At 42.2% G+C, this 20,259-nt stretch overlaps 1 protein-coding gene across 1 annotated transcript in view; it reads left to right on the forward strand.

The window, feature by feature from the left end:
- CEP63 (centrosomal protein 63) overlaps window positions 1-20,259 on the forward strand; it is a 144,004-nt gene that overhangs the window by 103,269 nt on the left and 20,476 nt on the right. The window lies entirely within an intron of this gene.

Genomic DNA, 20,259 nt, shown 5'->3' on the forward strand with positions numbered 1-20,259 from the left:
GATTGTCCGGCACTCCCGAGTGAGATGACCCCAGTACCTCAGTTGAAAATGCAGAAATCACCGGTCTTCTGTGTCGCTCGCGCTGGGAGATGGAGACTGAAGCTGTTCCTATTCGGCCATCTTGCTCCGCCCACCGCCATTCATATATTTTCTTTGGTGAAATGTATATTCAAAACTTCTGCACAGTTTTTAATTGGGTTGTTTATTTTCTTATTATGAAAGGGTAAGAGTTCTTTGTATATTCAACCCAGTAATTCTACTACTAGGTACCTAGAAGTGAGAATATATATCCATATACATAGGTTGATATGAAGACATCATTTGAATGTCTATAACAGCATTACTCATAATAGCCAAAATATAAATGTTTATCAACTGGTAAATGAATAAAAAATAGTATATCCATGCAAATAGTACTATATAGCAATACAAAGGAATGAAGTATTCATACATGCTACAACATGGATGAAACACTAAAACACACTAAGGGCTAGGTATGGTGGCTCATGCCTGTAATCCCAGCACTTTGGGAGGCCAAGGTGGAGGGATCACCTCAGGTCAGGAGTCCGAGACTAGCCTGGTTAACATGGTGAAACCCCGTCTCTACAAAAATACAAAAATCAGCTGGGCATGATGGTGGGTGCCTGTAATCCCAGCTACTGGGGAGGCTGAGGGGAGAATCGCTTGAACCTGGGAAGCAGAGGTTGCAGTGAGCTGAGATTGCGCCACTGCACTCCAACCTGGGTGACAGAGTGAGACTCCGCCTCAAAAAAAAAAAAAAAAAAAAACTACGTAAAAGAAGCCAAAAGATTATATATTGTATGAATCCATTTATATAAAATCAGAAAGGCAAATCTGTTAAGTAGTGGTTGCTTGGTGCCGTGGGTGGCTATGTGGAAGCTTTTTGGGGTAATTGAAATGTTCTAAAACTGGATTGTGGTGATGGCTCTACAACTCTAAGAATTTATAAAAATTATTAAGATGTAAACTTATACAGAGTGAATTTTATGATCTAAAATTTACATCCCAGTAAAGCTGTTTAAAAACGAACAAACAGAAGTAATACCAACCATAACTAAATTCATGAAGAATGTAGAAGAGAATTCCCTTCAACTTTTTCTATTAGGCTGGCAAAACCATGATACCAAAAGCTGACAAAGACGTTATTAAAAAAGAAATTTATGGACAAATATTCCTCATGAACACAAATGCAAAAGTCATTAACAAAATATTAGCAAATTAAGTCTATTAATAAAGAACAAGCTGAATACATCATAACAATGTGGAGTTTGTCTCATATGAATTCAAGGTTGATGTAACATTTCAGAAAAAACAGAGTTCACAACATGTGAATGACAGCCCTCCAAAAATGTCTATGCCCTAATAATCCCTGCAACCTGTGATTATCTTACACCTCAAAGGGAAATTAAGGTGCCAAAGGGAAATTGATGTAGCAAATGTAATTAATCAGCTAACCTTAAAATATGGAGATTATCCTGAATTAACCTAGTTGGACCTCATGTAATCACAGAGACCCAAGTGTGGAAGAGGGAGGCAGAAGAGTATCAGAGTGATGTGGTATGAGAAAGACTCCACTGACCATTGGTGGCTGTGAAGATGGATGGGCACCGTGAGCCAAAGAATGCAGGCAGCCTCTAGAAGTTGTAAAAAATACAAAAACTAATTCTCCCATAGACCTTCCAGAAAAGAACAGAGTCCTGTTAACACCTTGAGTATAGCCCAGTGAACCTCTTTTTGTACTTTTGAATATACAATAAATTTGTGTTAAGTCACTAGCCCTGTGGTAGTTTGTTACAGCAGCAATAAGAAATTAATATATCACATTAATGAAATAAAAAATTATATAGGCCAGATGCGGTGGCTCACATCTATAATCCAAGCACTTTGGGAGGCCAAGGCGGGTGAATCACCTGAGGTAAGGAGTTCGGGACCAGTCTGGCTAACATGGTGAAACCCGTCTCTACTAAAAAATACAAAAATTAGCCGGGCATGGTGGTGGGCGCCTGTAGTCCCAGCTACTCAGGAGGCTGAGGCAGGAGAATTGCTTAAATCCAGGAGGTGGAGGTTACAGTGAGCCGAGATCGCTCCATTGCACTCCAGCCTGGGCAACAAGAGCACAACTCTGTCTCAAAACACAAACAAGCAAACAAAAATTATATAATCACTTTAATAGATGCAGAAAAAGCATTTGACAGAACTCAATACACATTCATGGTGAAAACATTTTTTTAAACCAGAAGTAGAAATAGCAGACTTTATGATAAAAAGCATGATCAAATAAAAAAGGAGAGATTTAATGATGATAAATTGTCCATCTGTCAGAAGATATCAAATTCTAAATTATATGCCACTAATAATATAGCCTCAGGGAAAATAAAACTGGAAGAAATAGAAGGAAAAGGAAATTATAACTACAGTGGATGGTTTTTTTTTTTTTCAATTATACTTTAAGTTCTAGGGTATGCACAATGTGCAGGTCTGCCACATAGGTACACATATGCCATGTTGGTTTGCTGCACCCATCAACTTCTCATTTACATTAGGTATTTCTCCTAATGCTATCCCTCCTCCAGCTCCCCAGCCCCCTATAGGTTCCAGTGTGTGATGTTCCCTGCCCTGTGTCCAAGTGTTCCCTCTGATCAACTCCCACCCATGAGTGAGAACATGTGGTGTTTGATTCTCTGTCCTTGTGATAGTTTGCTGAGAATGATGGTTTCCAGCTTCATCCATGTCCCTGCAAAGGATATGAACTCATCCTTTTTTATGGCTGCATAGTATTCCATGGTGTACATATCCCACATTTTCTTAGTCCAGTCCATCATTGATGGACATTAGGTTGGTTCCAAGTCTTTGCTATTGTGAATAGTGCTGCAATAAACATATGTGTACATGAGTCTTTATAGTAGCATGACTTATAATCCTTTGGGTATATACCCAGTAATGGGATCGCTGGGTCAATTGGTATTTCTAGTTCTAGATCCTTGAGGAATCACCACACTGTCTTCCACAATAGTTGAGCTAATTTACACCCCCACCAACAATGTAAAAGCATTCCTATTTCTCCACATCCTCTCCAGCATCTGTTGTTTCCTGACCTTTTAATGATTGCCATTCTAACTGGCATGAGATGGTATCTCATTGTGGTTTTGATTGCATTTCTCTGATGACCAGTGATGATGAGCATATTTTCATGTGTCTGTTGGCTGCATAAATGTTTTCTTTTGTGAAGTGTCTGTTCATATCCTTTGCCCACTTTTTGATGGGTTGTTTGTTTTTTCTTGTAAATTTGCTTAAGTTCTTTGTAGATTCTGGATATTAGCCCTTTGTCAGATGGGTAGATTGCAAAAATTTTCTTCCACTCTGAAGGTTGCCTGTTCACTCTGATGGTAGTTTCTTTTGCTGTGCAGAAGCTCTTTAGTTTAATTAGATCCCATTTGTCTATTTTGGTTTTGTTGCCATTGCTTTTGGTGTTTTAGTCGTGAAGTCTTTGCCCATGCCTATGTCCTGAATGGTATTGCCTAGGTTTTCTTCTAGGGTTTTTATGGTTTTAGGTCTAACATTTAAGTCTTTAATCCATCTTGAATTAATTTTTGTATAAGATGTAAGGAAGGGATCCAGTTTCAGCTTTCTACATATGGCTAGCCAGTTTTCCCAGCACCATTTATTAAATAGGGAATTGTTTCCCCATTTCTTGTTTTTGTCGGTTTGTCAAAGATCAGATGGTTATAGATGTGTGGTGTTATTTCTGAGGCCTCTGTTCTGTTCCATTGGTCTATATATCTGTTTTGGTACCAGTACCATGCTGTTTGGTTACTGTAGCCTTATAGTATAGTTTGAAGTCAGGTAGAGTGATGCCTCCAGCTTTGTTCTTTTTGCTCAGGATTGTCTTGGCTATGTGGGCTCTTTTTTGGTTCCATACGAACTTTAAAGTAGTTTTTTTCCAATTCTGTGAAGAAAGTCATTGGTAGCTTGATGGGGAGGGCATCGAATCTATAAATTACCTTAGGCAGTGTGGTTATTTTCATATTTATTCCTTCTATCCATGAGCATGAAATGTTCTTCCATTTGTTTGTGTCTTCTTTTATTTCGTTGAGCAGTGGTTTGTAGTTCTCCTCGAAGAGGTCCTTCACATCCCTTGTAAGTTGGATTCCTAGGTATTTTGTTCTCTTTGTAGCAATTGTGAATGGGAGTCCACTCATGATTTGACTCTCTTTTTGCCTGTTATTGGTGTATAGGAATGCTTGTGATTTTTTTTTTTTTTTTTTGAGATGGAGTTTTGCTCTTGTTGTCCAGGCTGGAGTGCAATGGTGCGATCTCGGCTCACAGCAACTCCACCTCCTGGGTTCAAGCAATTCTCCTGCTTCAGCCTCCCAAGGAGCTGGAATTACAGGTATACGCCACTGTGTCTGGCTAAATTTTTTTGTATTTTAATAGAGATGAGGTTTCTCCATGTTGGTCAGGCTGGTCTCAAACCCCCGACCTCAGGTGATCTGCCCACCTCGGCCTCCCAAAGTGCTGAGATTACCAGCATGAGCCACCACGCCCAGCCTAGTAATGCTTGTGATTTTTGCACATTGATTTTGTATCCTGAGACTTTGCTGAAGTTGCTTATCAGCTTAAGGAGTTTTTGGGTTGAGACAATGGGGTTTTCTAAATATACAATCATGTCATCTGCAAACAGGGACAATCTGACTTCCTCTTTCCCTAACTGAATACCTTTATTTCTTTCTCTTGCCTGATTGCTCTGACCAGAACTTCCAACACTATGTTGAATAGGAGGGGTGAGAAAGGACATCCTTGTCTTGTGCCAGTTTTCAAAGGGAATGCTTCCAGTTTTTGCCCATTCAGTATATCAGCTGTGGGTTTGTCATAAATAGCTCTTATTATTTTGAGATACATTCCATCAATACCTAGTTTATTGAGAGTTTTTAGCATGAAGGGCTGTTGAATTTTGTTGAAAGCCTTCTCTGCATCTATTGAGATAATCATGTGGTTTTTGTCATTGGTTCTGTTTATATGATGGATTATGTTTATTGATTTGCATATGTTGAACCAGCCTTGCATCCCAGGGATGAAGCCAACTTGATCGTGGTGGCTAAAATTTTTCATGTGCTGCTAGATTTAGTTTGCCAGTATTTTATTGAGGATATTTGCATCAATGTTCATCAGGGATATTGGTCTAAAATTCTCTCTTTTTTACTGTGTCTCTGCCAGGCCTTGGTATCAGGATGATGCTGGCCTCATAAAATGAGTTAGGGAGGATTCCCTCTTTTTCTGTTGATTGAAATAGTTTCAGTAGGAATGGTACCAGCTCCTCGTTGTACCTCTGGTAGAATTCGACTGTGAGTCAGTCTGGTCCTGGACTTTTTTGGTTGGTAGGCTATTAATTATTGCCTCAATTTCAGAGCCTGTTATTGGCCTAGTCAGAGATTCAACTTCTTCCTGGTTTAGTCTTGGGAGGGTGTATGTGTGCAGGAATTTATCCATTTCTTCTAGATTTTCTAGTTTTTTTTTTTTTTTTTTTTTTTTTTTGCATAGAGGTCTTTATAGTATTCTCTGATGGTAGTTTGTACTTCTGTGGGATCGGTGTTGATATCCCTCTTACCATTTTTTATTGCGTCTATTTGATTCCTCTCTCTTTTCTTCTTTATTAGTCTTGCTAGTGGTCTATCAATTTTGTTGATCTTTTCAAAAAACGAGCTCCTGGATTCATTGATTTTTTGAAGGGTTTTTTGTGTCTTTATCTCCTTCAGTTTTGCTCTGATCTTAGTTATTTCTTGCCTTCTGCTAGCTTTTGAATGTATTTGCTCTTGCTTCTCTAGTTCTTTTAATTGTGATGTTAGGGTGTCGATTTTAGATCTTTCCTGCTTTCTCTTGTGGGCATTTAGTGTTATAAATTTCCCTCTACACACTGCTTTAAATGTGTCCCAGATATTCTGGTACTTTGTGTCTTTGTTCTTATTGGTTTCAAAGAACATCTTTATTTCTGCCTTCATTTTGTTATTTACCCAGTAGTCATTCAGGAGCAGGTTGTTCAGTTTCCGTGTAGTTGTGTGGTTTTGAGTGAGTTCCTTAATCCTGAGTTCTAATTTGATTGCACTGTGGTCTGAGAGACAGTTTGTTGTGATTTCTGTTCTACTTCCAATTATGTTGTCAGTTTTAGAACAAGTGTGATGTAGTGCTGAGAAGAATGTATATTCTGTTGATTTGGGGTGGAGAGTTCTGTAGATGTCTATTAGGTCTGCTTGGTGCAGAGCTGAGTTCAAGTCCTGGATATCCTTGTAAACTTTCTGTCTCATTGATCTGTCTAATATTGACAGTGGGGTGTTAAAGTCCCATTATTATTGTGTGGGAGTCTAAGTCTCTTTGTAGGTCTCTAAGGACTAGCTTTATGAATCTGGGTGCTCCTGTATTAGGTGCATGTATATTTAAGATAGTTAGCTCTTCTTGTTGAAGAGATTCCTTTACCATTATGTAATGGCCTTCTTCGTCTCTTTAGATCTTTGTTGGTTTGAAGTCTGTTTTGTCAGAGGCTAGGATTGCAACCCCTGCTTTTTTTTGCTTTCCTTTTGGTTGGTAGATCTTCCTCCATCCCTTTATTTTGAGCCTGTGTGTGTCTCTGCACATGAGATGGGTCTCCTGAATACAGCACACTTATGGGTCTTGATTCTTTATCCAATTTGCCAGTCTATGTCTTTCAATTGGGGCATTTAGCCCATTTACATTTAAGGTTAATATTGTTATGTGTGAATTTGATCCCGTCATTATAATGTTAGCTGGTTATTTTGCCTGTTGATGCAGTTTCTTCATAGCATCAATGGTCTTTACAATTTGGCATGCTTTTGCAGTGGCTGTTCCTTTCCATGTTTAGTGCTTCCTTCAGGAGCTCTTATAAGGCAGGCCTGGTGGTGACAAAATCTCTCAGCATTTGCTTGTCTGTAAAGGATTTTATTTATCCTTCACTTAGGAAGCTTAGTTTGGCTGGATATGAAATTCTGGGTTGAAAATTCTTTTCTTTAAGAATGTTGAATATTGGCCCCCACTGTCTTCTGGCTTGTGGGGTTTCTGCCGAGGGATCTGCTGTTAGTCTGATGGGCTTCCCTTTGTGGGTAACCCGACCTTTCTCTCTGGCTGCCCTTAACATTTTTTCCTTTATTTCAACCTTGGTGAATCTGACAATTATTGGTCTGGTGGTTGTTCTTCTCAAGGAGTATCTTTGTGGTGTTCTCTGTATTTCCTGAATTTGAATGTTGGCCTGCCTTGCTAGGTTGGGGAAGTTCTCCTGTATAATATCCTGAAGAGTGTTTTCCAACTTGGTTCCATTCTCCCTGTCACTTTCAGGTACACCAAGCAAACGTAGATTTGGTATTTTCACATAGTCCCGTATTTCTTGGAGGCTTTGTTTATTTCTTTTTACTCTTTTTTCTCTAATCTTATCTTCTTGCTTTATTTCATTATTTTGATCTTCAATCACTGATATCCTTTCTTCCACTTGATCAAATTGGCTATTGAAGCTTGTGCATGCATCACGAAGTTCTCATGCCATGGTTTTCAGCTCCATCAGGTCATTTAAGGTCTTCTCTACACTGTTTATTCTAATTAGCCATTCGTCTAACCTTTTTTCAAGTTTTTTAGCTTCCTTGCGATGGGTTAGAACATGCTTCTTTAGCTTGGAGAAGTTTGTTATTACCGACCTTCTGAAGCCTACTTTGGTCAACTTGTCAAAGTCATCCTCCATCCAGCTTTGTTCCATTGTTGGCAAGGAGCTGTGATCCTTTGGAGGAGAAGAGGTGCTCTAGTTTTTAGAATTTTCAGCTTTTCTGCTCTGGTTTCTCCCGATCTTTGTGGTTTTATCTACCTTTGGTCTTTGATGTTGGTGACCTACAGATGGGATTTTGGTGTGGATGTCCTTTTTGTTGATGCTGATGCTATTCCTTCCTGTTTGTTAGTTTTCCTTTTAACAGTCAGGTCTCTCAGCTGCAGGTCTGTTGGAGTTTGTTGGAAGTCCACTCTAGACCCTGTTTGCCTGGGTATCACCAGCAGAGGTTGCAGAACAGCAAATATTGCTGCCTTATCCTTCCTCTGGAAGCTTCGTCCTAGAGGGACACCTGCTTGTATGAGGTGTCTGTCAGCCCCTACTGGGAGGTATCTCTCAGTTAGAATACACAGGGGTCAGGGACTGACTTGAGGAGGCAGTCTGTCCATTCTCAGAGCTCAAACACCATACTGGGAGAACTACTGCTCTCTTCAGAGCTCAGTTGGAAATATAGAAATCACCTGACTTCTCCATAGATCATGCTGGGAGCTACAGACCAGGGCTGTTCCTGTTCAGCCATCTTGGAACGGACCCCCTATAAAAAAAAAAAGGCAATGGATGTTTTTAATACATCTCTCTCAGTAAACCTAAGTAAAGATGTAAGAGATTGGCTGGGCGCAGTGGCTCAAGCCTGTAATCCCAGCACTTTGGGAGGCCGAGATGGGCAGATCATGAGGTCAGGAGATCGAGACCATCCTGGCTAACACGGTGAAACCCCGTCTCTACTAAAAAATACAAAAAAACTAGCCGGGCGAAGTGGCAGGCGCCTGTAGTCCTGACTACTCGGGAGGCCGAGGCAGGAGAATGGCGTAAACCTGGGAGATGGAGCTTGCAGTGAGCTGAGATCCAGCCACTGCACTCCAGCCTGGGCGACAGAGCAAGACTCCGTCTCAAGAAAAAAAAAAAAAAATGATGTAAGAGATTTGAGAAACAAGATTAACAAACTTGAATTAATGGATATATGAAGAAGATTCCATCTCAAAATGTCAGAATATGTCCCTCTTCAAATACAATTACAACTAACATTGGCTGAGCGTGGTGATCACGTCTGTAATTTCAGCATTTTGGGAGGCCAATGTGGGCGATCACTTGAGGCCAGGAGTTCGAGACCAGCCTGGCCAACATGGCAAAACCCCATCTCTACTAAAAATACAGAAATTAGCTGGGTGTGGTGGTATGCACCTGTAATCCCAGCTACTCAGGAGGCTGAGGCAGGAGAATCGCTTGAACCAAGGGCACAGAGGTTGCAGTGAGGAGAGAGAGTGCAGCTGCACTCCAGGCTGGGTGACAGAACGAGATTCTATCTCAAAAATAAATAAATAAATAAAAATAAAACTAATATTAAACATATGTTGAGACACAAAGAAATGCTCAACAAATTCAAATGATTAAAATAATATAATCCTTGACCGAGTAGAATTAAACTAGAAATAAATTTTAGATGGTATTTTAAAAAATACCTAAGTGTTTGGAAATTAGGCAATACATTTGTAAATACACTTGGGTGAAATAAATCACAATTGAGAGTAGAGAATATTTTGAACTGAATGATCATGAAATGATCACACTCTTGGTGTGCAATTGAAGTGCTCGCAGGGAAACTGGTAACTTTAAATTTATATTTTAGAAAAAAAAGCATTGAGAAAATAAATGACCTAAATACTTATTTTAAAAAGTTAGGTAAGAAAGAGCAAATTAAACCTCAAGAAAATAGAAGGAAGGGAGCTATGAAGAGTAGCAATTAATAAATTAGAAAATGAATGTACAATAGAGAAAGCAACAAAATCAAAAGTTAGTTCTTTAAAAAGACTAATAAGATTGACTGAACCTCTGACTAGATTTATCGAGAAAAAAGTAAGGATACAAATTACAAATATCAGGAATAAAAATAATAAAAAGCAAACAAGTGCAGATCTTACAGACACTAACAAAAAGGCATAAACAACTCTTTGGCAACAACTGTAAACATTTAAGCACAATGGATACATTCTTTTAAAAACTCGTCATACCAAAATGGACACAAGAAGAAATAGAAAATCTGAAGAGTCATATATAATTTTAAAACTGATCCTTAATTGAAAAACTTCCTACAACAAAAATATCAGGCTCAGTTGGCTTCACCAGTAAATGTTTCCAAATATTTAAGGAAGAAGTAAGCCTACACAACAAACTATTTCAGAGAATGACAAAAGGGGAAATAATTCTCTTCTCATTTTATAAGACCAGCATAACCTTGAAACCAATCTGACAAAGACATTTCAAAACAAGAAAAGTACAGACTCTCTTATGAATATAGATGTTAAAACCCTAAACAAATTATGAACAAATAAAATTATTTATAAGAAGCGATATATAAAAAGAATAATCTATTACGACCAAGCTGAGTTTATTCCAAGCATGCAAGTTTTGTTTAACATCATCTGGAATATCGAAATATTGAGGACTTTCACCCTGAGATTGGGAACAAGAAAATAATACCTACTACCATCATTACTTCTACCCAGCACAATCAGATCAGGAAAAGAAATAAAAGGTAGAATGACAGAGAAGAAAAAATACTTATTCATCACCTCATACCAGTCAGATTGGCTATTATTAAAACGTCAGAAAATAACAGATATTGGCAAGGATGTGGAGGGAAGGGAATGCTTGTACACTGCTGGTGGGAATGTAAATTATTTCAGCCATTATGGAAAGCAATTTGATGATTTCTCAAATAACTTAAAACAGAAATACCATTCGACCCAGCAATGTCATTGTTGGGTATGTCCCCAAAGGGATATTAACTGTTCTACCATAAAGACACATGCGTGCATATGTTCATTATAGCACTATTCACAATAGCAAAGACATAGAATCAACCTAAATACTCATCAATGGTAGACTGAATAAAGAAAATGTGGTACATATACACCACGGAATACTATGAAGCCATAAGAAAGCAGCAAATCATGTCTTTTCAGAAACATGGATGGAGATGGAGGCTATTATCCTAAGTGAACTAACATAGGAACAGAAAACCAAATATCACATATTATCACCTATATGTGGGAGCTAAAGATCGAGCACAAAGAAAGCAACAACAGACATTGGGGCCTGCTTGAGGATGGAGGGTGGGAGGAGAGTGAGGATCGAAATACCTGTTGGGTAATATGCTTATCACATGGGTGACAAAATAATCTGTACACCAAACCATCATGACATTCAATTTACCTACATAACAAACCTGTACATATACCTCTTAACCTAAGACAAAAGTTGAAAAAAATAATTATTCACAGGCAGCATGATTCTGTGTGCAGAAAATCCAAAAAGACCTCCCTATGAATGATTAGAATTAATTAGTAAATTTAGTAAGATAATTGGATACTAGGTCAATGCATGACAATAGTTCTATTTCTACTCATTAGAAATAAGCAATTAGAAAATGAACTTAAAAATTTATACCATTTACCACATTATCAAAAATACACCTGCAAATACCCAGAAACATATCTAACAAAAGATATGCAAGACTCCACAAAAATCTACCAAGCATTATTAAGAGAAAGCAGGAATTTGCTCACTCTAGAGTAGAAGATGGGAAAGGGAGAATGGGGCTGGAATGGCTCTCAGACATCCACACACAGTGCCTAAGACATCAATACTTGGCATTTACATTATTATGGCCATGTAAATGTCAACATATAGTACACTACAATTACATTTATTTTCTTTGTACAACTTTTCCCCATGGAGCTTGCATTTGCTTAGTTTTCTGCATACCTTTCACCAAATGGTCCTCTAAAGTCCTTAATGGCACTATACAATTCCCTCAATAATGTCAACTACATCAGGTAACCACTTTATCAGTCCCATCTTATTTTTCCCTATGACATGCCTCCTGGACGGGTCTGCCCTGCTCCTGTCTGGACTGTGTTCATCCTGTTCACTGCACAGCTGTTCTCCAGACACATCCTATTAGTATCCTCTTAGGAATTCCCTTTGTCTCTTCTGTGTGAAGGAGCTTCCTGGTTCCAAGCAGACCTCTTTCTTGGTCTCTGTCCCTCACTGGGTGGAGCACTCCACCAGAGAAATGGCTCATGAGAGGCAGATTTTCTCTGAGATCTTGAATGTTTCTAAATGTTCTTATTCTACTCTCACCCTTGATTGAGATTTTAACTGAGGATAGAACTCTAGGTTGGAAATTATTCTGCAGAATGTTGAAGGTATGGCGCCACTATTTCCTCACTTCCAGCATTGCTAGTGTGAAGTCATTCTGATTCCTGATCTGTTGCAAGTTACTTGCTTTATTTCTTCTCTGGAGGACCTGCTTGTCTCTAGTGATCTGAAATTCGTAATCACAAGCCTTAGAGTGGGTCTGTTTTCATTCACTGCTCTGAGTGTCTCACAATCCTGGGAAATTCACTGAATTATGTATTTAATAATTTAATTCTCAGCGGATTCTGGCACGAACTAGGCACAGTGACAGTGTTTGCTGGTGTTATCGTTCTCTTTGTGGAGCTCCTGTAGGTCAGACATTTTCCTCAGGTCTGGGGATCTTTAGAGGTCCTCTCAAAGTCCTTTTTAATACTGAGATACAGGACAGGCACAATGGCTCATGCCTATAATCCCAGCACTTTAGGAGGCCGAGGTGGGTGAAGTGATTGAGCTCAGTAGTTCGAGACCAGCCTAGGTAACAGAGTGAGACACCATCTCTGCAAAAAAACAAAAACAAAAACAGACAAACAAAAAACCCCTCCCACACATACAAAAAACATTAGTCGGGTGTGGTGGTACATGCCTATAGTTCCAGCTACTTGGGAGGCTGAGGTGGGAAGGTGGCTTAGGCCTGGGAGGCGGAGGTGTCAGTGAGCTGAGATCATGCCACTACACTCCGCCTAGGCAAGAGAGCCATAGCCTGCCCCTGTCTCAAAAAAAAAAAAAAAAAAAAAAAAAGACTGAGATATTAAAATGCTCTATTAGCTATCTATGGCTGTGTAACAAATTATCCCCAAATTTAGCAGCTTCAAATAATAAGCTTTTTATGACCTCACAATTTTTTGGGGTCAGGAATTTAGGAATGGCTAAAGTGGGTGGTTCTGCCTCTGGGTCTTTCATGAGGTTCCAGTCACGAAGCTGGCCAGGACCGCAAAAATCCTCACAGGAGCTGCTTCCAAGATAGCTCACTCACATGGCTGTTGGCAGGAGGACTCAGTTCCTCACAATGTGGGCCTCTCCAGAGGCTGCTCGAGCATCTTTACAACATAGCAGCTGGATTTGCTGAGAGCAAGTGATCCGGAGAGAATAAGGAGGAGGCTATAATGCCTTTTATGTCCTGCTCTTGAGTGTCACACAGCATCATTCATTTCTGCCACATTCTATTTGTCAGAAGAAATCACTAAGTATGGCCTCCACTTAAGAGCATGGGAATTAGGCTCTACCTTTTGACTGTAAGAGCACCAAAGAATTCGTGGACATTTTTTCAAACAACCACAAATGCCGCCATCTGCAAACTGTGGTGTGTGTGTGTGTGTGTGTTTGTGTGTGTGTGTGTATGGAAGAATTGACTGACTGGCTTCCCAAAGATGGGAAAATGGGGTGCTGGTCTTTTCACTGGGGTGGTGGTTACCGATGGTACCTGTAAGCCTTTTTTCTTGGGTCGATCTGTTTTCTCAGAGTGATACCCTCCAGTTTTTGCTTTGAGGACCAAAGTCAGACAGCCAGGTTTGCGGAGTTAAGTAACATCAGGGTTTGAGGTGGTCTCACCATTCAGTATGCAGATTGTATTTTTGAAAAACCATTTATTAATTTTTTAACCATTAGTTTTCTTCATGTGGTTTCATATGTTGATTTACAGCTGTCTCAAGTGGGAGGTTTTCTTTTTCTTTTTGTCTGCTCTTTGGGCTCCCTTCCTTGTCTGAGTATATTGCAGTTGCTCCTACCCAGTCCCCGGAACCCTCAGACTAGAGCCAGGCTTTGTACTGGTGACTTGGGGCTCCCACTACATGGTTGTCCCAGCATATAATAGACAACTCACTGAGCCTAGTGGGTGGGTTGGCTCAGCTGCCCTAATTTAAGGCAGATTTGTATAGGTAAGGCCTTAACATAGGTGTCCAGTAATGGACGGCTGCCTCATGGAGTGGAGAACTCCTGGTCCCTGGAAGAATTCTAGGAAAGATTGGGTGGTTGCATATTGGATATGGGATTTCTGCATTGAAATCAGTGATTGCTACAATTTTATGAGGGGCTTGAGACTTTTGGATTCCTTAGGGAGCAGCACATCAGTGTCATCTTCATGCTGACAATGACTGATGTGTCATGATGGTAGCCAAAAGTTACTGAGTACTTACTATGTGCCAGGGACTTTTCTAGTCATTGTACCATATGTTAGCTCATTTAATCCCCATAAGAAGTGTACACAGTAGGTGCTATGAGTATCCCTATTTTACTGATGAGGAAACAAAAACAGGGAGGTTCAGTAACTTGCACAAATCAGTTGGGAGGGGGCAGAGCTGGGGTTAGGAATCAGGCAGTCAGCTCCAGGTGTGTGCTCTTAGCTGGCACACTCTCCTACCAGCTGTCAAACAGGGGCTGAGCCACAGGCCTCCCCACCCTCATGACAGCCAACACTGAGGAGGAGGAGGGGTCCACAGAGCTTCTCCAAGTGAAATCAATGTGTATAGAGGAAAACTCAAGGCTTCAATCATACATTAATGGCTCCTGACCACACAAGACAGATTTCAGTCAAACAGGGGACCAGTGGCTAAGAGGCCGTCTTCCCGGAAAGAAGCCCATTTTCTTCTTTTAAAGATAGACTTTAACACTCTTGTTGAGCTTTAAAAATGTCAAGTGAAGCTTTTACTGCCAGAGTGGATGCCCTCCCACAATCAGGTTAACGTGTTCTCTCCACTGTGTGGCTCCTGGGAGATGGAGAAGGGGATCTGATACTCATGAAATGAATACCAAAAGGTTCATGGTGCCCACGCTTGCCCAGTCCCTAGGGTGGGGCTATCCCAAAAGGCATAGGAGGAGACAGCCTTCAAGTCCTGCCAGTATCTTGGCTTCATTTAATTTTTTAAATATAATAAAATGGTGGATGTTAATTTCCAGATCTCCTTGGTGTTCATATACATTCAAATACAAATATAAATATGAGCAAAGTGTTCACTCGGCAATCTGTCATCCCGCCGTCATTTTGTTTTAAGTAAATGCTTCCTCGTTTTTCCTCACCACTATCCTTTCCTCAGATGGGAGCTGCCAGGGGCTCCCCACTCCTCATATCTGCAGTTCATCAGTCATGCAGCCCAGCTGTTCTTGTGTACTCACAGTTGTGGCTGCCCCTCTGCCCTCATGCCACCAGCCTCTCCATAGCTGCCCCTGCCACCATAAAGGAGGACGTCACTGCCTTGGTCCCTGCACAGCCAGGGTGAAATGATGGCTGATTCCTTTTGTCACAGAGGCAGTCAGCCATTCCCCCTGCTAGAAACAAAGCAATCTCGGCACATGCTCAGGGCGGGTGGATTCCCTCGAGAAGAACACCACTCCTCCCATCGATTGGTTGCCCATGCCCTGATTGTTTCCCAGAGGCAAACACCATGAGCACTCCCAGTCAGGTGGCAATTTTTCTCTTTCTGTAAATATACATTTCCCACAGGGGCAACGGAGCACACTGCTGTGCATATGCTTTCCTAGTTGAGCAAAAGAAGGAAATGACTATTTAGGATGTTGTAACTCAACAGCTGTTTTGGTCAACAGCCATGTAAACAACCCAGAGATCTATCATTTTGTTTTTGAAATGACAAGGCAATGTTCACTTCAAAAATTTACTGATCACTTATTCTAAATGCAAGGCACTGTTTAATCATGGAGATAAAAGAGCAAACACACTCAGCCTGGGCTCCTTCTCCCTGGAGTTGATATGCCTGTACGCATTTGTGTCCTCTGAACTGGGTGGCATGCATATTGAGTGGAATCCTGGAGCTCAGGGGAGGTCAGGAGGCCCCCAGCACATCCTGAGACCTTTGGTTTGAAAGCTGACTGGTTGTCAGTCCATGGGCTAGCTTATGGAAAGCCAGTGCTCCCCACTGGTCTGAATAGCCTCTGATATGGTTTGGCTGTGTCCCCAACCAAATGTCATCTTGAATTGTAGTTTCCATAATCTCCACGTGTCATGGAAGGGACCCAGTGGGAGGTAATTTAATCATGGGGGTGGTTACCCTCATGCTGTTCTCATGATAGTGAGTGAGTTCTCACAAGATCTGATGGTTTTATAGGGGGCTTTTCCCCCTTTTGCTCAGCACTTTTCCTTGCTGCTGCCATGAGAAGAAGTATGTGTTTGCTTCCCCTTCTGCCATGATTGTAAGTTTCCTGAGGCCTCCCCAACCATGCTGAACTGTGAGTCAATTAAACCTTTTTCCTTTATAAATTACCCAGTCTTTGGTATGTCTTTATTAGCAGTGCGAGAACGGACTGAATAGTCTCCTTCATTATTTTGGTCTGAGCCCTGATTTGGCTACATTTAAGATGGGATTGGCAAATACATGGCACACATTACCCTTCAATTCATTGTCTGCGGATCACTAGCTAGTCATGACCCTCTTTTCTACTGAGCCCAAATTTGGCCTCAGAATCTGTCTAAACCCAGTACCCCAGGCAATGATGACTAAACACCCAGAGTGCTAGTTTAATTGGAGAGAGGGAATCTCTTGGGGGGCCCTGTCTAGGTGGCCTTCTCATTCTCAAACCTTCATGGCTTGGCGTTGCCACTGGATACACCAAACACTTCGTGGTTCTTTGTCTTTTTTATACCTCATCCTGCAGGGGCTCCTCTTCAGAGGACCAGCCTTGAGGATAACTGTGCTCAAAGAAACCACAAGTTCGAGTGTTCCCTGGAGCATTAGTTTCCAGTATATCAACGGGCTTCAAGACAGTCCCACATACTTAGGCTTTGCTGTAGAAAATGTTTATGCCTTTAGACCCTAAATAGCTGTATTTGCCATTTTGCAGCTCTTTCCCGAGCAAACAGGTTCTTCTGGGGCTTTAGAAGCTTTCCCATTGTTTGTTGGTCTCTGAGTGGGTGGGAGTGGGATCAGCAGGTGCCCTCAGCTAAATGTTTATGTCACTCTGGGTTAAACAGAAGCATCAAGCTTAGGTGATACAATCTTCAAACAGAGCCATGGGGGAAATTTGGAGCAGGAAAAAATCTAGATAAAGGAAAGAAAATTCCATTAAAACTGTTCATAGCCAAAGAATCCCTGACCACCCACCGCTACCCACCTTTACAGACAGGATGGCCATCCTTGTCTAGTCAAGACCAAGTCCTACTTTCAGGATTTGTTCTATCTTCCAAATAGTCAGTATGTGTCCTCTTTTAGATATTGGACTTGGTAAAGGGCCTCTTCCTTTGAAGACCACCATTAGCTGCATCCTCAGCCTCCTCCAGGGTGGTTACTCCACCTCACATTCCCAGCCCTCCCCAGGATGTGGCCCTTTTCTGAGAGAATCTTGAGTTTACTTCCTCAATGTCCAGGATGTGGCATCCAGAGTTGGGCAAAAAGCACACGGGCCAGCCCTGGTGAAATGGGAACATGCGTTGACAAATGCTCAGTGGATGGTTATGGACTATTGGGCCATAGTACTTCCCTGGCCCGGTCTTCCTAACCTCTCTTAGTTTTCCCAGTGAAACACTTGCCAAGCATTTACCAAGCACCTACTGTGTGCCAAGGGGCAGAACCAAAGCATGTGTATTCAAGGAATTCACATCCAAGGGGCAGAACCTCCAAGTATTTCCTCAATCCCAGAATCTTGTAGAAGGTTCTGGCTTAACAGATGAGTAACAAAGTGTGACATGAACATGGAAGATGGGCAGATAATTCCCCATGGCTTGGGCAGTGGGAGGACTAGGAAGGTCTGACAGAGTGGTGGGCTGGCCTGATCCACGAAGGCCAGGCAGGGCTTCCTCAGGCAGGAAAAGGCGTCCTGGCTAGAAGGGACGGCACGTATAAAGCACGCTGGTGGGAGGTACATGGCCTGCCTGGTGTCACACGGTTGATGATTCTAAGGGGCTCTCAGGGAGAGTCATAGAAGACAAAGTGAAGAAAGCAGTATGAGGCCAGAGTGAGGGTCTAGTCTCATCCCTGAGCAATGGGGAACCATTGGTCGGTTTTAAGTAAGAGCACAGCGTGGAACGATCCTCTTGGCTGTTGTGTTGAGGTTTTCCTGGATGGCAGGGGCAGGAGGGAGAGAAGGAGAAATAAGAAAGAAGCTGCCTTTCATCAAATTAGTCCACAGCACCTTGCAGGTGGCCGTTGGAGTACATGTTTATCCTATGTAGAGGCCCCTGTCCCTTCCACAAACCATCTTGTGAAGCCCCTTCAGTGACTGCTGGATCCCAGAGGGCTTTGGGTGTGCTGACTCCACACATAGAGCCCTCACTCAGTCTTTCCTGAACCCTCCATAGCATAGGCAGGTTAACTTGTGTGTGCTGCACAGGTCTCCCTTCTGGAAGAAGTTGCTGATTCTCTGCAAGGAGTGTAGGTAGCGGAGAGTCTCCGGCTGTTAGCACCTTCAGGGTCTGCCTGAGCTTTTGAACTGAGGCCAAGCTCTTGCCAGGCAGCCCCTGCAAATGACTGAGCATGATGGTTTCTCTAGGGCTTGGCCATTTCTGTACAGCTCCAGATACCTCTGATACAAATCTTTGTTTTGAAACTCCCTGTTGGGTTGGCTGGGACTTGGTCAGACTTGCACCATTGTCTGAGCTGCTGTCTGCCTCCTCCTGCTTCCCCCCTCCCTTTTGCCTTCCACAGGTATTGCCTCCAGCACACTGTTTGCATTCCTACTGTGTCTCAGCATCTGTTTTCCTGGGAATACAACTGCCCACCTGAACATATGATGTGTGCTGCTGTTGGTGCAGGAGGACAGGAGGGAAATAAACTGGAAGCCATGGATGTGGAGAGTCTGGCTTTGAGATGGAGCTTGTTTACCTGCAGGTGGGGCTCCACTCCTGCACCCTGTTGAGTCCCCCGCCTGGCTGTGGTACGAAGAGCTACCCTGCATACCCTCACCCAGTAGTGGAGTAGGCCGAGGCAGCCAGTATGGGGTCCGGAGAGTGACATGCATCATCGAAGGTGCTTATTATTTTGATGAAACACATTTCTTTCAGCCCGTAAAATCAAAGATGTGCAAAAAGGCTGTTTTCAGGGTGTAAAACGCCCCTTGTTTCCCTGTGGTAGTGCATAGCTATTATGCCTCTGGAGCCTTTGTGCGTTTTTCAGGTGTGAGTGACACGAGGCTGACTGGGTGGACTTGGCATCTTGTTTCTTTAGAGAAAAAGGAGGAGACAGGGCTTCTTCCCGATTCCCTATAAAAACCAGTTTTTGTTTGAAGACTTACCTTTCCCACTAGTACCTAATACCAATTATGTCTTTCCAGAGATGGTGAGCTTCTTCTGGTAGGATTTCTTGGAAACCTTGTCTTAATAATCCGATCATCCTGGTGTGATAAGAATATATGAATGGGAGGCCAGTGTGGACAGTAATAGGGCCGAGAGGCTTCATCTCCCCATAGAAAGTACAAGACACAGACAGTATAGCTGAGATGATGAGGACCTGGGCTGTAGCAGGTCATGGGAAAGGAGAGAAGGTGGAGTTGGGAGAGCAGGTGGGAGGTGGGACACGTCCAGAAGGGACTGGGTTTCATCACCAGTAACTGCCACGAGTCTAACTTAGTTATCTGGTCGGATAGGGATGCATTTACTGAACTGGGGACCCAGGAGGAGTTGGGAGTAATTTGAGGGAGAGAAGTAACTCCAGTTTAGCATCTTTTGACTTGGAGATGCCTGAGATGTCCCAAAGAGGACATCCCAGTTAACTTTCACTTTCCTTTAGTTCTGCTTGCAAAATCAGACAGAAGCAACATCCTGTCAGAGGCTGTTCTTCCCCTTTGGTCCCTCTGCTGGGCTTTCTCCAGCCCCTTGCCCTCAGGCAAGAGAGGAGCCAGCAGTGCAGTCTGCCAGGGGCTCCAGGGGCAGGCTCTTAACACAGCAGGGCCCTTCAGATGTTCTGTAACTGACAACCCCAGGCCCACTGCCTGCCAGCATCTGTTCACAGAGACACGGCATCACAAACTCTCCGGACTGGAAGGGACGTTGGAGGTCATCCACTCTAGCTTTGGGGATGGCATTTTCAGACTGTTCTAATAACTCAAGAGTTACTCCTTCTTTTGTGCGGAAGACTGTTTCTTCTGACTTCCTCTTAATATGCTGTCAGGTCTCCTTCCTAAGGAGAAGCATGCTGGGCCTCGTTTTTGTGGATCTAGCAGCGAGAGACATGACGAAGCCAGATTTGGGAACACAAGTTCTTTTTGTCCTTCACACTACAGCTACGAGAATGGTCTCCATGGTTACAGCAGCTTCTCAGAAATGTCTGGATTTTTCATTTTCT

Source organism: Piliocolobus tephrosceles, chromosome 2 (assembly GCF_002776525.5).
Source record: "Piliocolobus tephrosceles isolate RC106 chromosome 2, ASM277652v3, whole genome shotgun sequence".
NCBI lineage: Eukaryota > Metazoa > Chordata > Mammalia > Primates > Cercopithecidae > Piliocolobus > Piliocolobus tephrosceles.